Source organism: Ovis canadensis, chromosome 3 (assembly GCF_042477335.2).
Source record: "Ovis canadensis isolate MfBH-ARS-UI-01 breed Bighorn chromosome 3, ARS-UI_OviCan_v2, whole genome shotgun sequence".
Classification (NCBI taxonomy): Eukaryota; Metazoa; Chordata; class Mammalia; order Artiodactyla; family Bovidae; genus Ovis; species Ovis canadensis.
This window is the reverse complement of record NC_091247.1, coordinates 170,681,460-170,697,573: the sequence shown is the minus strand read 5'-3', so window position 1 is coordinate 170,697,573 and position 16,114 is coordinate 170,681,460. Positions and strand designations below refer to the sequence as shown.

The window sequence follows — 16,114 nt, the reverse complement described above, 5'->3', positions numbered from 1 at the left end:
GAAAGTACTTTAGTAAAACAGTCAGATATTTTAAATAGACAGACGTTTCAAAGATATGCATCAACACTGATGACTAATCTCTGAAATTTTCTTTGAATTACTTTGAGTAGAATGTGCACCCCAAATTGGTAGTATGACAAATAATATAAATGAATATTAGTTTTAAGTATATTGTCACTGATCACAAATAGAATATTAACCTTTGGATTATATGCTACATTAAATGTAATTAAGTTAGACAATATTTTGTAGACTTAATTTAGTAAAAATCAAAGAAAAAGATTAAAAAATTAGTGCAATTTGTTTTATATATTAAGAGGAAAAGGAAGTGAGGTGAGGGGGAAAGTCTATTGAAGAATATAAAGAAAACTAACTTCACAGAACAAAGAGTTGTGTTAATGAGGCATGGAGGAATTTAAGATGACTATGATAGAAATTAAAGGGGAAAATTGAGGGTAACTATGGATAGGGAGGGCTTCCCTTGTGGCTTAGTTGGTAAAGAATCTGCCCGCAATGCAGGAGACCTGAGTTCAATCCTTGGGTTGGGAAGATGCCCTGGAGAAGGGAAAGGCTACTCACTCCAGTATTCTGGTCTAGAGAATTCCATGGAGTCGCAGAGTCAGACAGGATTGAAGGACTTTCACTTTCACTTCAGGGGTAGGGAAGCTACTGTTGAACACACTGTTATTATTGAGTTATTATTGTTTTTCTTTATGCATAATGCAGTAGCCTATTCACTTCTTTGAGAAAAAAAGAATCCTGTGTATCATATTCACAAAGGCGTTTTTCACTTGTTAGTTCTGTAAAGTGTAGATAAAAGGGTTCAAAAGTGGTGCAACAGAGGTATTGGAGCACTGCAATTCCCTTGGAAAAAGATACTCTTTGTTTGACTGACGGTTTAGCATATATGAAGATGCAGCTGCCATAGTATAGAGTTATCACAACCATGTGAGAAGAACATGTTGAAAAAGCTTTTTTCCTCTGATTATTGGGAGGGATTTTAGAATTGTTTTTGTGATAAAGGTATATGATATTATCAATGTGACCACAAGTGTCACCAAAGCTGAGATGTATCCCATCGTCTCAAAGATCTCTGTGTCTGAGCAGATCTGCAGGAGGGGAGTTGTGTCACAGCAGAAATGGTCAACAGTGTTGGAAGCACAGAAGTCAAGATTTAGGCCTAAGAAGAGTGGTGGAAAGATGACAAAGAATCCGGCAAGCCAGCTACAGAAGACAAATTTAATGCAGATTTCATTGTTCATGATGGTTGTGTAAAGCAGGTGCTTACAGATGGCACGTAGTGGTCATAGGACATAGCTGCCAGCAAATAAAACTCAGATGCTCCAATAAGGAAAGCAAAGAACACTTCAGCTGCACAACCATTATAAGAAATTGTTTTGTCCCCAGTTGCCATGGTAGCCAGCAATTTAGGGATGCATGTAGTAGTATCAGTTCAGTTCAGTTGCTTAGTCATGTCCGACTCTTTGTGACCCCATGAATTGCAGCACTCCAGGCCTCCCTGTCCATCACCAACTCCCGGAGTCCACTCAGATTCATGTCCATTGAGTCAGTGATGCCATCCAGCCATCTCAACCTTTGTTGTCTCCTTCTGCTGCCCTTAACCCCTCCCAGGATCAAAGTCTTTTCCAATGAGTCAACTCTTCGCATGAGGTGGCCAAAGTACTGGAGTTTCAGCTTTAGCATCATTCCTTCCAAAACAATCCCAGGGCTGATCTCCTTCAGAATGGACTGGTTGGATCTCCCTGCGGTCCAAGGGACTCTCAAGAGTCTTCTCCAACACCACAGTTCAAAAGCATCAATTCTTTGGTGCTTAGCCTTCTTCACAGTCCAACTCTCACATCCATACATGACTACTGGAGAAACCATGGCCTTGACTAGACGGACCTTAGTTGGCAAATATGCTATCTAGGTTGGTCATAACTTTTCTTCCAAGGAGTAAGCGTCTTTTGATTTCATGGCTGCAGTCACCATCTGCAGTGATTTTGGAGCCCCCAAAATAAAGTCTGACACTATTTCCACTGTTTCCCCATCTATTTCCCATGAAGTGATGGGATCTGATGCCATGATCTTCGTTTTCTGAATGTTGAGCTTTAAGCCAACTTTTTCACTCTCCTGTTTCACTTTCATCAAGAGGCTTTTTAGTTTGTCTTCACTTTCTGCCATAAGGGTGGTGTCATCTGCATAGCTGAGGTTATTGATGTTTCTCCAAGCAATCTTGATTCCAGCTTGTGTGTCTTCTAGTCCAGCATTTCTCATGATGTACTCTGCATATAAGTTAAATAAGCAGGCTGACAATATACAGCCTTGACGTACTCCTTTTCCTATTTGGAACCAGTCTGTTGTTCCATGTCCAGTTCTAACTGTTGCTTCCTGACCTGCATACAGATTTCTCAAGAGGCAGGTCATGTGGTCTGGTATTCCCATCTCTTTCAGAATTTTCCAGTTTCTTGTGATCCATACAGTCAAAGGCTTTGGCATAGTCAATAAAGCAGAAATAGATGTTTTTTTCTGGAACTCTCTTGCTTTTTAGGAGACTTCTAAGAGAGAAAAATTCTGGAAGAAAAAATACAATGGGGTCTTGAGGTGAGGATCCACCAGGGTAAGTGTGATGATGATCAAATTGCCAGTGATACTTAGTAAGTAAGTGAGAAGTAAGAAGATGAACAATAAAATTTTCAATCGTGGGTCATCAGTCAAACCTGCTAGAATAAACACTGGCACTCGTGTATGGTTTCCTATCATTGTCCTCTACTTTTCCAGGTCTTCATAGTATAAAAGAAAGAAAGGAAATCATGATCCCGATGGAAAAGTAGCAGTGATAAATAGTGTATAAAGTAAAGTTTAGCAAAATAATGTTTCAGCTAGAAGAACACTATGCTCATTTTTGTTTTAAAGATGGTTACATCAGGAAGAAAAATAGTTTGCATTTCCAGAGTATCTGGACAGAGAATTCAATATTTAATTTACAGTTCTGCTAAAAATAATCTATACAATAATTGTAATTGTTTACTTTTTATGTGAAAAAATTAGAGGAATATTAGACTTTAAATCCATGGAAAAACGTTTCTCTCTTGATAATCTACCAGAGTATTGATGACTTTCTTTTCTTGTTCAATTAAAGAAATATGCATACTAGAACCAAAATTTAATTGCTATGAAAAGTATATCATCTCCTTCTCAAAGTCTTCCAAAAGATTGAAAAGGAAAGAACACTCCCAAAGTCATTTTATAAAGCCACCATCACTCTGATACCAAATCCAAAGACACTACCAAAAAGAAATATCTTTGATGAATATAGGTGCAAAAATTCTCAACAAAATATTAGCAAAATGAATCCAACAACACATAAAAAAGATCATACACCACAATCAAGTTGAGTTCATCCCTAGGTAACAAGGGTGGCTCAACATATACAAATCAATCAATGTGACACACCATGTTAACAAAAGAAATAATAAAAACCACATGATCATTTCAGTAAATGCAGAAGAAACATTTGATAAAATTCAATTGCCCTTTGTGATAGAAACTCTTACCAAAGTGAGTATAGAGGGTACATATCTCAACATAATAAATGCTATTTATGACAAACCTACAGCCAACATAATACTGAATAGTGAAAAGTTGAAAGTTGAAAGCCTTCCTGCTAAAATTTGGAACAAAACAAGGATGCCCACTCTCACCACTTCTTTTCAGTGTAGTACTGGAAGCCCAATCAGAGCACTCAGACAAGAAAAAGAAGCAACAATTATCCAAATTTGAAGGGAAGGGGTAAAATTGTCATTAGATGCAGATGACACGATACTGTATACAGAAAACCCTAAACTATTAGAACTGAACTATTAGAACTGAAGGACTTCCCTGGTAGCTCAGCAGGTAAAGAATCCTCCTGCAATGCAGGAGACCCTGGTTCTATTCCTCTGTTGGGAAGGTCTCCTGAGAAGGGGTAGGCTACCCACCTCAGTACTCTTTGGCTTCCCTGGTGGCTCACATGGTAAAAAGTCCACCTGCAATGAGGGAGACCTGGGTTTGATCCCTGGGTTGGGAAGAGCCCTTGTAGAAGGGAATGGTGACCCACTCCAGTATTCTTGCCTGGAGAATCACCATAAACAGATGGGCTACAGTTGCGAAGAGTCAGACATGACTGAGCAACTAGGCACTGCATAGCATCACAGAAACTATTAGAAATGAAAAACTATTAGAACTAAAAAATGAATTCAGCAAGATAGCAGGATATAAGACTAACACACAGAAATTAGTTGCACTTCTTTATGCTGACAATGAAATATCAGAGAGGGTAAAAATCAATGCTTTTTAAGAAAAAAAGAAAGAAATTGAAGGTGCTCAGTCATGTTCGACTTTGGCATCAGGTGGCCAAAGACCTTATAGGCTTTTTTACAGCAAAGGAGACTGCAAACAAAATGAAAAGACAACTATTGACTGGGAGGAAATATTTGCAAATGATGTGACTGACAAATACTTAATTACCAAAATATACAAATAGCTCATACAACTAAACGACAAACAACAAAACAACAAAAACAACAAAAAGTAACCCAATTGAAAAATAGGCAGAAGTCCTTAATAGACATTTCTGCAAGGTAGTTATACAGAGGGCCAACAGACATGAAAAGATGCTCAATATCACTAATCACCAGAGAAATGCAAATTAAAACTATAATGAGGTACCATCTCACAGAGGTCGGAATGGCCATCATTGAAACGTCCATAAATAACAAATGCTGGAGAGGATGTGGAGAAAAATGGAACCCTTCTACACCATTAGTGGGGATATAAATTGGTACAGCCCATATGAAAAACAGTATGAGTGTTCCTCAGAAAACTAGCGTTGCCATATAATCTGGCAATCTCACTCCTGGGCATATAGATTAGTTGTGGGAAATTAAAATTCTAATTAGAGAAGATACATGCCCCCTAATGTTCATGGTAGCACTGTTTGCAATAGTCAAGACATGGAAATAACCGAGGTGACAATCAACAGATGAATGGATAAAGAAGATATTTTATATATATATACACACATATACAATGGAATAGTACTCAGTCATAAAAAAGAATGAAATATTGTCATTTGCAGCAACAAGATGGACCTAGAGATGATTATACTTAAGTGAAACGTCAGAAATAGAAAGACAAATACCATATGGTGTCACTTATATGTGGAGTCTAAAATATGTTACAAATGAACTTATTTCCAACAGACATAGAGAAGAGATTTGTGGTTGCCAAGAGTGAGAGGAAGTGAGGGTGGGATGAATCAGAAATTTGAGATTAACAGATGCAACTAATATACAACATACAATAAACAAGATCCTACTGTATAACACAGAGAACTATATTCAATATCTTGTGATAAACTATAATGGGAAATGAGAAAAAGAATGTGTAATATATATTAATATATACATTAAATTATATATATTTTATACATTCAGTTAGATGTATGTAACTGAATCAGTTTGCAGTACAGTGAAAATTAACATGTAACTCAACTATACTTCAATAAAGTAAAATTTAAAACCAGACTTACCATAATGATCCTCAAGTCCCACTACTGGACATATACCTGGAGAAAAATCTAATTCAAAAAGATGCATGATGAATTTCAGTATTCATCACAGTGCTACTTATAATAGCCAAGACATGGTTGTTCAGGCTTTGACAGGTAGAAAATTGGAAATCAGTATTAAATTTGAAAACATATACTTTCCAAAATTTTTCTCTTAAAAGTACAACATCTTGTACAAGTAATTATAGGACAAATTATAGTGTATTTCTTTTACAAAATAAAAGATTAATGGTATCTCTAAGAAAAATTTCCTGTCTCAATATTTTCACCATCAAACACATAAAATGATTAAGGTTTGGTGATGGTCACTAGATTAAAGCTTTTCTGTATTGAGAATGTAAAAGTTATTATTTCCAACCTCTAAAACACACATTATTATTTAAAAAGCATGTATATAGATAAAAATGACATAAAAGGACAAATAAAAGTTGATTCCAATAGTAGCTAAAGGAGTTTGTGGGAAGAGTCTATAATAAAAAATATAACCTGCTGCTAAAATCATGTTAATAATGTAGACAGATATGGGTAAAAAAGATATGATTTTTTTATAGACATTCTTTTTATATTCACATAATTATAGAGGAAGCTACTATAAAGTTTTCTTCATTGTCAGACACAATTCAGTGGAAACAATTGTAGGCATATGTATATATAAAACACTTAAATCAGAATTTTACTGTGTCAAATCATTTCTTGTTTGAACTTCAATAATCACACATACCAACTAATCCCAATACACAGTGTAAAAGAATTACAAGGCTCACATTACAAAACCATTAGATGCTGGCCCTATGAATGCAATGATGTCTAGTTGTGTTAGACATTGTGAAGATCAGATAAGTCTTAAAGGAAACTTTTTTTTAGTCCTAAATTACCACTGTATTCCATATGTTTTCTTTTACCATTTTCCCTAAATCAAACTGTAAGAGGTTTAGTAAAAACAAGTTAATACGGTAAAAATAGACCAAAAGTAGTCATGTACACCTGTGGCAGATTCATGTTGATGTATGGCAAAACCAATACAGTATTGTAAAGTGAAATAAAGTAAAATAAAATAAAGTAAATGTATCTGAAAGAAAATATGGTTTTTGAATTTTATTTGTGTGCTCAGGTGCTCAGCCATGTCCAACTCTATGGCCAGATGAACTGTAGCCCTCCACATTCCTGTCCATGGAGTTTTCCAGGCAAGAATACTGGAGCAGGTTGCCAGTTCCTACTCCAGGGGATCTTCCTGATCCACGGATCAAGCCTGCGTCTCTTGGATCTCCTGCATTGGTACATGGATTCTTTACCTCTAGTGCCACCTTTTAGACATATCAATTCTTTTCATCTGTTTGGACTCAAGTAGTCTGCCAAAAACACGTAAAAACTCAAATAGTTTTTCAGAGAAGATATATACACATTTATTCAGAAAAAGTCATCTCTGCCTCAATATTTAATTTTTTTTATCATCTTACTGAACAGAGAATGCTGATATTTTATTCTTCTCTGAGTGCATCTCACTCCACTCCTCAGTGACTTATTGTTTTTTATAATCTATTTTTGGCAAATTTGTAAATGTAAATACTTCGTAATTAAAGATTATTTTCAGATTTTTTGACTAGTGTATTGCATTTGCCCATTACAATTTGCTTATATATGTATCGAATATATTTCTAAGTATTACCTACTCTGCCATATAAAATTATTCAACACTTGATCCCATGGCGGCTGGGAGGGGCAACCCCACGTCAAAGGAGTGGTGGCTGTGCAGGCTCAAGAGGGCCTAGAGGAGCCATCCCACGTTGAAGGTCAGGAAGGGTGGTGGGAGGAGATACCCCTCATCCAAGGTAGGAGCAGCGGCTGTGCTTTGCTGGAGTAGCCGTGAAGAGATACCCCACGTCCAAGGTAAGAGAAACTCAAGTAAATGGTAGGGGTTGTAAGAGCATCAGAGGGTAGACACACTGAAACCATATTCACAGAAAACTAGTCAATCTAATCACACTAGGACCACAGCCTTCTCTAACTCAATGAAACCAAGCCATGCCTGCGGGCAACCCAAGATGAGTGGGTCATGGTGGAGAGGTCTGACAGACTGTGGTCCACTGTAGAAGGGAATGGCAAACCACTTCAGTATTCTTGCCTTGAGAAGCCCATGAACAGTATTAAAAGGCAAAATGATATGATACTGAAAGAGGTACTCCCCAGGTCATTAGGTGCCCAATATGCTACTGGAGGTCAGTGGAGAAATAACTCCAGAGACAATGAAGGGTTGGAGCCAAAGCAAAAACAATATCCAGCTGTGGATGTGACTGGTGACAGAAGCAAGTAAAGAGCAATAAAGAGCTGTAAAGACCAATATTTCATAGGAAACTGGAACGTCAGGTCCATGAATCAAGGCAAATTGGAAGTGGTCAAACAGGAGATGGCAAGAGTGAACGTCGACATTCTGGGAATCAGAGAACTAAAATGGACTGGAATGGGTGAATTTAACTCAGATGACCATTATATCTACTACTGTGGGCAGGAATCCCTCAGAAGAAAAGGAGTAGCCATCATGGTCAACAAAGGAGTCCGAAATGCAGTACTTGGATGCAATCTCAAAAATGAGAGAATGATCTCTGTTCGTTTCCAAGGCAAACCATTCAATATCACGGTAATCCAAGTCTATACCCCAACCAGTAATGCTGAAGAGCTGAAGTTGAACAGTTCTATGAAGACCTACAAGACCTTTTAGAACTAACACCCAAAAAAGATGTCCTTTTCATTATAGGGGACTGGAATGCAAAAGTAGAAAGTCAAGAAACACCTGGAGTAACAGGCAAATTTGGCCTTGGAATGCAGGATGAAGCAGGGCAAAGACTAATAGACTTTTGCCAAGATAATGCACTGGTCATAGCAAACACCCTCTTCCAACAACACAAGAGAAGACTCTACACATGGACATCACCAGATGGTCAACACCGAAATCAGATTGATTACATTCTTTGCAGCCAAAGATGGAGAAGCTCTATACAGTCAACATAAACAAGACCAGGAGCTGACTGTGGCTCAGATCATGAACTCCTTGTTACCAAATTCAGACTGAAATAGAAGAAAACAGGGAAAACCGCTAGACCATTCAGGTATGACCTAAATCAAATCCCTTATGATTATACAGTGGAAGTGAGAAATAGATTTAAGGGCCTATATCTGATAGATAGAGTGCCTGATGAACTACGGATTGAGGCTCGTGACATTGTACAGGGGACAGGGATCAAGACCATCCCCATGGAAAAGAAATGCAAAAAAGCAACATGGCTGTCTGGGGAAGCCTTACAAATAACTGTGAAAAGAAGAGAAGCGAAAAGCCAAGGAGAAAAGGAAAGATATAAGCATCTGAATGCAGAGTTCCAAAGAATAACAAGAAGAGATAAGAAAGCCTTCTTCAGCAATCAATGCAAAAAAATAGAGGAAAACAACAGAATGGGAAAGACTAGAGATCTCTTCAAGAAAATTAGAGATACCAAGGGAACATGTCATGCAAAGATGGGCTCGATAAGGACAGAAATGGTATGGACCTAACAGAAGCAGAAGATATTAAGAAGAGATGGCAGGAACACACAGAAGAACTGTACAAAAAGGATCTTCACAACACAGATAATCACGATGGTGTGATCACTCATCTAGAGCCAGATATCCTGGAATGTGAAGTCAAGTGGGCCTTAAGAAAGCATCACTACGACAAAGCTAGTGGAGGTGATGGAATTACAGTAGAGCTATTTCAAATGCTGAAAGATGATGCTGTGAAAGTGCTGCACTCAATATGCCAGTAAATTTGGAAAACTTGCAGTGGCCACAGGACTGGAAAAGGTCAGTTTTCATTCCAATCTCAAAGAAAGGCAATGCCAAAGAACACTCAAACTACTGCACAATTGCACTCATCTCACAGGCTACTAAAGTGATGCTCAAAATTCTCCAAGCCAGGCTTCAGCGATACGTGGACTGTGAACTTCCAGATGTTCAAGTTGGTTTTAGAAAAGGCAGAGGAATCAGAGATCAAATTGCCAACATCTGCTGGATCATGGAAAAAGCAAGAGAGTTCCAGAAAAACATCTATTTCTGCATTTTTGACTATGCCAAAGCCTTTGTGTGGATCACAATAAACTGTGGACAATTCTGAAAGAGATGGAAACCCCAGAACACCTATCCTGCCCCTTGGGAAATCTGTATGCAGGTCAGGAAGCAACAGATAGAACTGGACATGGAACAACAGACTGGTTCCAAATAGGAAAAGGAGTACGTCAAGGCTGTATATTGTCACCCTGCTTATTTAACTTATATGCAGAGTACATCATGAGAAACGCTGGACTGGAAGAAGTACGAGCTGGAATCAAGATTGCCAGGAGAAATATCAATAACCTCAGCTATACAGATGACACCACCCTTATGGCAGAAAGTGGAGAGGAACTAAAAGGCCTCTTGATGAAAGTAAAAGAGGAGAGTGAAAAAGTTGGCTTAAAGCTCAACGTTCAGAAAACAAAGATCATGGCATCAGGTCCCATCACTTCATGGGAAATAGATGGGAAAACAGTGGAAACAGTGTCAGACACTATTTTTTTGGGCTCCAAAATCACTGCAGATGGTGACAGCAGCCATGAAATCAAAAGATGCTTACTCCTTGGAAGAAAAGTTATGACCAACCTAGATAGCATATTGAAAAGCAGAGACATTACTTTGCTGACTAGGGTCCATCTAGTCAAGCCTATGGTTTTTCCAGTAGTCATGTATGGATGTGAGAGTTGAACTGTGAAGAAGGCTGAGCACCAAAGAATTGATGCTTTTGAACTGCTGTGTTGGATAAGACTCTTGAGAGTCCCTTGGGCTGCAAGGAGATGCAACCAGTCCATTCTAAAGGAGATCAACCCTGGGATTTCTTTGGAAGGAATGATGCTAAAGCTGAAACTCCAGTACTTTGGCCAGCTCATGCGAAGAGCTGACTCATTGGAGAAGACTCGATGCTGGGAGGGATTGGGGGCAGGAGGAGAAGGGGATGATCGAGGATGAGATGGCTGGATGACATCAACGACTCAATGGACGTGAGTCGGAGTGAACTCCGGGAGTTGGTGATGGACAGGGAGGCCTGGCGTGCTGGGATTCATGGGGTCGCAAAGAGTCAGACACGACTGAGCGACTGAACTGAACTGAACTGAACTGATCCCATGGAGTATTTATACTTTCTTTGCCCCGAAGGAAAATAACTAATAATTATGAAGAAATCTTATGAGGATATGATATATAAGAAACCCATTCCCAAAGGATCACAAATTTATGTGTTATACAAGAGTTCTCTCCATGCACTAAATATTTGAAAAAATGTAATTATATATATTTTTTCTTTTTTAATGCTACTTTAAACTATGTCTCCAGAGAATTCAATTTTGATTCCTCTAATATGTTTGCCCTCCCACACATTCATGTTTTGAAATCCTAAATACATAAATAATGGTTTGGAAACAGAAAAAGGAAAAAAAAATCATTCTCATTGGTAATAAAAAGTGACCATGTAAGACAGTGTAAGAATTTAGCCTGTCATAGAAAAGAGTTGTACATCATACTGAATGCACCATTATTAATTCTCTAGACATCATGTTCTGCATGCAATTCCATTTCTATTCTAAAAGCTTCCTTTCATTAGTGTTTGTGTTATTTTTTATTGAGTCTTAAATTGATATTTCCTAATAACTAAACATTCTCCAGTACTTCTGTGTTAAGGGAATATTTATTTATGTCTCTTGCCAGAGTTCCTTGCAACTTGTGGCCCAGTGAATAAATTCTGTCCGAAGAATGTAAATCGAGATACTTTGTGCAAATTCCAGGAATTATTCTTTGATAAACAGTGTTCTCCCTTTTCCTCCTCTCTAGCCTATCTCACTGTTGTTATGCAGATGTAATGGCTAGCTATTTGGCACATTGATGATGAGTAATTACAGTAGGAATGGTGAATAAACAAGATATTAATAGAACTCATCGAGCTTCCTGACAGCATTTCAGGGATATTAGCTTAGAAACTCAAAGACTTCATTGAATATTTTCATCCTACCAGTCTGAACATTTAAAAGGGACAAAAATAAATTTTTGTTTTGTTTTGTTTAAACTGCTGCAATATTTGTCTTTCTCATACCCTACCAAGTCTCTGTTACACACTTCAGTTCTAAACCAACTTTGGATCTGTTGAAAAGTCCCATACATAATTTATACTGTTGACAGCTTCTTGGAGAGCAAATATTTTAATGGAAAATACTCTGTTTTAATTTATCTGAAAATATTTATTTTATTTCCCATTCATTTTTGAAGGGTAGTTTCACTGTACAGAATTCTGGGTTGAAAATGGTTTTTTTCTTTCAGAGTTCTATAAAGATTACCTTTTGTTTTCTGGTCTCCAGTGTCTGTGAAGAAGTTAGAAATTTTTTATGCAATTGTTCCCCAGTGTTCATAGTATGTAATTAGTCTTTCTTTTCTAGCCACATTAAATATTTTCTCATTATCTTTGGTGTTTAGTAGTTGGATCATGAGATGCTTAGGTTTTCTATTATACTTGGGATTAGTTTGACTTTTGATTATGTAAATGTATGCTGTTCTTCAAATGCAGGAACTTTGAAGCCATTGGTTCTTCAACATTATTAAATGTTCAAGTTACCCATTCAGTTCAGTTCAGTTCAGTTCAGTTCAGTCGCTCAGTAGTGTCCAACTCTTTGCAACCCCATGACTTGCAGCGCGCCATGCCTCCCTGTCCATCACCAACTCTTGGAGTTCACCCAAACCCATGTCCATCGAGTCAGTGATGCCATCCAGCCATCTCATCCTCTGTCATCCCATTCTCCTCCTGCCCTCAATCTTTCCCAGCATCAAGGTTTTTCCAGTGAGTCAGCTCTTCGCATTAGGTGGCCAAAGTATTGGAGTTTCAGCTTCAACATCAGTCCTTCCAATGAACACCCGGGACTCATCTTCTTTAAGATGGACTGGTGGATCTCCTTGCAGTCTAAGGGACTCTCAAGAGTCTTCTCCAACACCACAGTTCAAAAGCATCAATTCTTTGGCGCTCAGCTTTCTTCACAGTCCAACTCTCACATCCATACATGGCCACTGCAAAAACCGTAGCCTTGACTAGAGGGACCTTTGTTGGCAAAGTAATGTCTCTGCTTTTTAATCTGTCTAGGTTGGTCATAACTTTCCTTCCAAGGAGTAAGCATCTTCTAATTTCATGGCTTCAGTCACTATCTGCAGTGATTTTGGAGCCCAGAAAAAGTCAGCCACTGTTGCCACTGTTTCCCCATCTATTTGTCATGAAGTGATGGGACCAGATGCCATGATCTTAGTTTTTTTAATGTTGAGCTTTAAGTCAGCTTCAGGGAAGGCATTGTATAAATTTCTATAACTTCACTGACAATCTTGTCAGAGTTTCTCCTTAAAATTGTTGAATAAAGCAAATTAAAAAAAAGGAAGTAATAAAAGAAGGGAAAGGAAGAGGGAAAATGAAATGATTAAAGTAAAGAGGCAGAAAATAGGGAGTGAAGGAGGGAGAACAATGAGACAGACAGGAATTTGAAGGTAATCTAAGTTGGATCTCAGAATATTACCATTCATACTTTTAATATTGATGTTGGATTTGTAATTAATTTTACTAAAGGTCAACTAATAGAATTGGTGCTACATAGAAAGCTCATCTAGTTCTACTTTATTGACTATGCCAAAGCCTTTGACTGTGTGGATCAGAATAAACTGTGGAAAATTCTGAAAGAGATGGGAATACCAGACCACCTGACCTGCCTCTTGAGAAATCCGTATGCAGGTCAGGAAGCAACAGTTAGAACTGGACATGGAACAACAGACTGGTTCCAAATAGGAAAAGGAGTATGTCAAGGCTGTATATTGTCACCCTGCTTATTTAACTTCTATGCAGAGTACATCATGAGAAATGCTGTACTGGAAGAAACACAAGCTGGAATCAAGATTGCCAGGAGAAATCTAAATAACCTCAGATATGCAGATGACACCACCCTTATGGCAGAAAGTGAAAGAGAACTAAAAAGCCTCTTGATGAAAGTGAAAGAGGAGAGTGAAAATGTTGGCTTAAAGCTCAACATTCAGAAAACGAAGATCATGGCATCTCCCGTCACTTCATGGCAAATAGATGGGGAAACAGTGGAAACAGTGTCAGAGTTTCTTTTTCTGGACTCCAAACTCACTGCAGATGGTGACTGCAGCCATGAAATCAAAAGAGGCTTACTCCTTGGAAGAAAAGTTATGACCAACTTAGATAGCATATTCAAAAGCAGAGACATTACTTTGCCGACTAAGGTCTGTCTAGTCAAGGCTATGGTTTTTCCTGTGGTCATGTATGGATGTGAGAGTTGGACTGTGAAGAAGGCTGAGCACCAAAGAATTGCTGCTTTTGAAGTGTGGTGTTGGAGAAGACTCTTGAGCGTCCCTTGGACTGCAAGGAGATCCAAGCAATCCATTCTGAAGGAGATCAACCCTGGGATTTCTTTGAAAGGAATGATGCTAAATGTGAAACTCCAGTACTTTGGCCACCTCATGTGAAGAGCTGACTCATTGGAAAAGACTCTGATGCTGGGAGGGATTGGGGGCAGAAGAAGAAGGGGGTGACAGAGCATGAGATGGCTTGATGGCATCACTGACTTGATGGACATGAATCTGAGTGAACTCCGGGAGTTGGTGATGGACAGGGAGGCCTGGCGTGCTGCGATTCATGGGGTCACAAAGAGTTGGACACGACTGAGTGACTGAACTGACTGAACTGAGAAGGTTCATCAGGTTAGCAAAAATGAAAGTGAAAAGTGAAAGGATTAATTACTCGGTGGTGTCAGACTCTTGCTGCCCCATGTGTTGTAGCCCATCCAAGTCCTCTGTCCATGGAATTCTCCAGGCAAGAATATTGAAATAGTCAAAGGTAATTATGCATTTATTTTATCTTCAATAGTCTTTTTTTGATGTATATCTGAGTTTCTGACCTGTATATCATTTGCCTTTTTCCTAAAGAGTTTTGTTTAACAGGGCAAGTCTGTTGCAAATGGATTCTCTGTTTTTTTATTTCTCTTAGCCTACTTGAGCTGCTGTTACAAAATATTATAATTTGAGTGGCTTGAACAGCAAACATGTATTTCTCAAAATCCTAGAGGCTGAAAAGTGTAAGATCTAAGTGCTGCAGATTTGGTGTCTAAGGGGTTTCCCAGGTGGCTCAATAGGTAAAGAATCTGCCTGCAAATGCAGGAGATGCAGGAGACTCAGGTTCAATCACTGGGTCAGGAAGATCCCCTAGAGTAGGAAATGACAGTTCACTCCTGTATTCTTGCTTGGAAAATTTCCTAGACAGAGGAGCCTGGTTGGCTAGAGCCCATAACGTTGCAAAGACCTGAATGTGACTGAGCACAGCACAGGACAAGGAGTCCCTGCTACATATTAATAGATTTAATAGTCTTTCCACCATGTCCTCACATGGCAGAATGGATCAAGGATGCTCTCCGGGACCTCTTTAAAAGGGCACTAGTCCCATTTATGAGGGTCTCTCCTTATAACATAAACATCACGTTTAAGCCCCACTTCAAAGGTCATTCCACTTGGTATTCGGTTTCAACATATGAATTTTGTTGTTGTTGTTCAGTCACTAGGTTCTGTCTGACCCTGTGACCAGGTGACACAAACATTCCAGTCTGTGGCAGTTTCTCTCAGCAAGCTTTTATTTATTCTTCACTTTTGAAGGATGTTTTACCTGAGTATTTATTTCTTTCAAAAATTTAAGTAATTCACTCCCCTCTTGTTGCTTTCAGTTTCTGATGAGAAACTTTAATTCCTATGCAATTTCTCTTTAGAGATTTTTTTTTTCCTGGCTTTTTTTCAAGATTTTTCTTTGCCTCCAGTTTTTTGCAGTTTGAATATGTTATGACTAAGTTGTAGTTTTATTTAATTAGTTAGTTTTGGTGGAGGGGGTCGTAGAGGAAGTGAGAAGTGGTTATCCTGTTTGGTCTTGTCTTAAATTCCTAGATCTGAGATTTTGTGTTTGACATTAATGTTGAAAAGTTCTCAGTCATTGTCACTTCAAATATTTTTCTGGCTCTATTTTTCCTTTGTTCTCCTAGTTTTCCAATCAAACATGTGTTGCATGTTTTGAAATTGCCCATTAGTTCTTAGATGCTGGGCTTTTTTTTTTTTTTTTTCTTTTTGCTTGCTTGTTTTTATCCTTATTCTCTTTGTTTCAGTTTGGGGATTTTCTATTGACCTATCTTCAAGCTTGCTAAATTTTTCCTTGGCTACGTGTAGGAGACAGGAAGAATAAAAGAAAATCAGGCCCTGGCAAGGGCTGTAAAAGAAATTTATAATTATTGATAAACTGGCTGCTATGAGGCATGAGACTCTTGGAACAAGTCCAGAGGGAAGTTTATAATCTTGAAAACAAGATATGATCCTGGGGTCGGAAATCTGACTCCAGACTGTTTCTCAACTGGCCTAGGAGTCACATGTTTT

General features: G+C 38.3%; 1 pseudogene; it reads right to left on the bottom strand.

Moving 5' to 3' along the window:
* Positions 1 to 734: 734 nt before the first annotated feature.
* LOC138435215 (olfactory receptor 6C74-like) lies at positions 735 to 2,763 on the bottom strand (annotated as a pseudogene).
* Between the last annotated feature and the right edge of the window lie 13,351 nt (positions 2,764 to 16,114).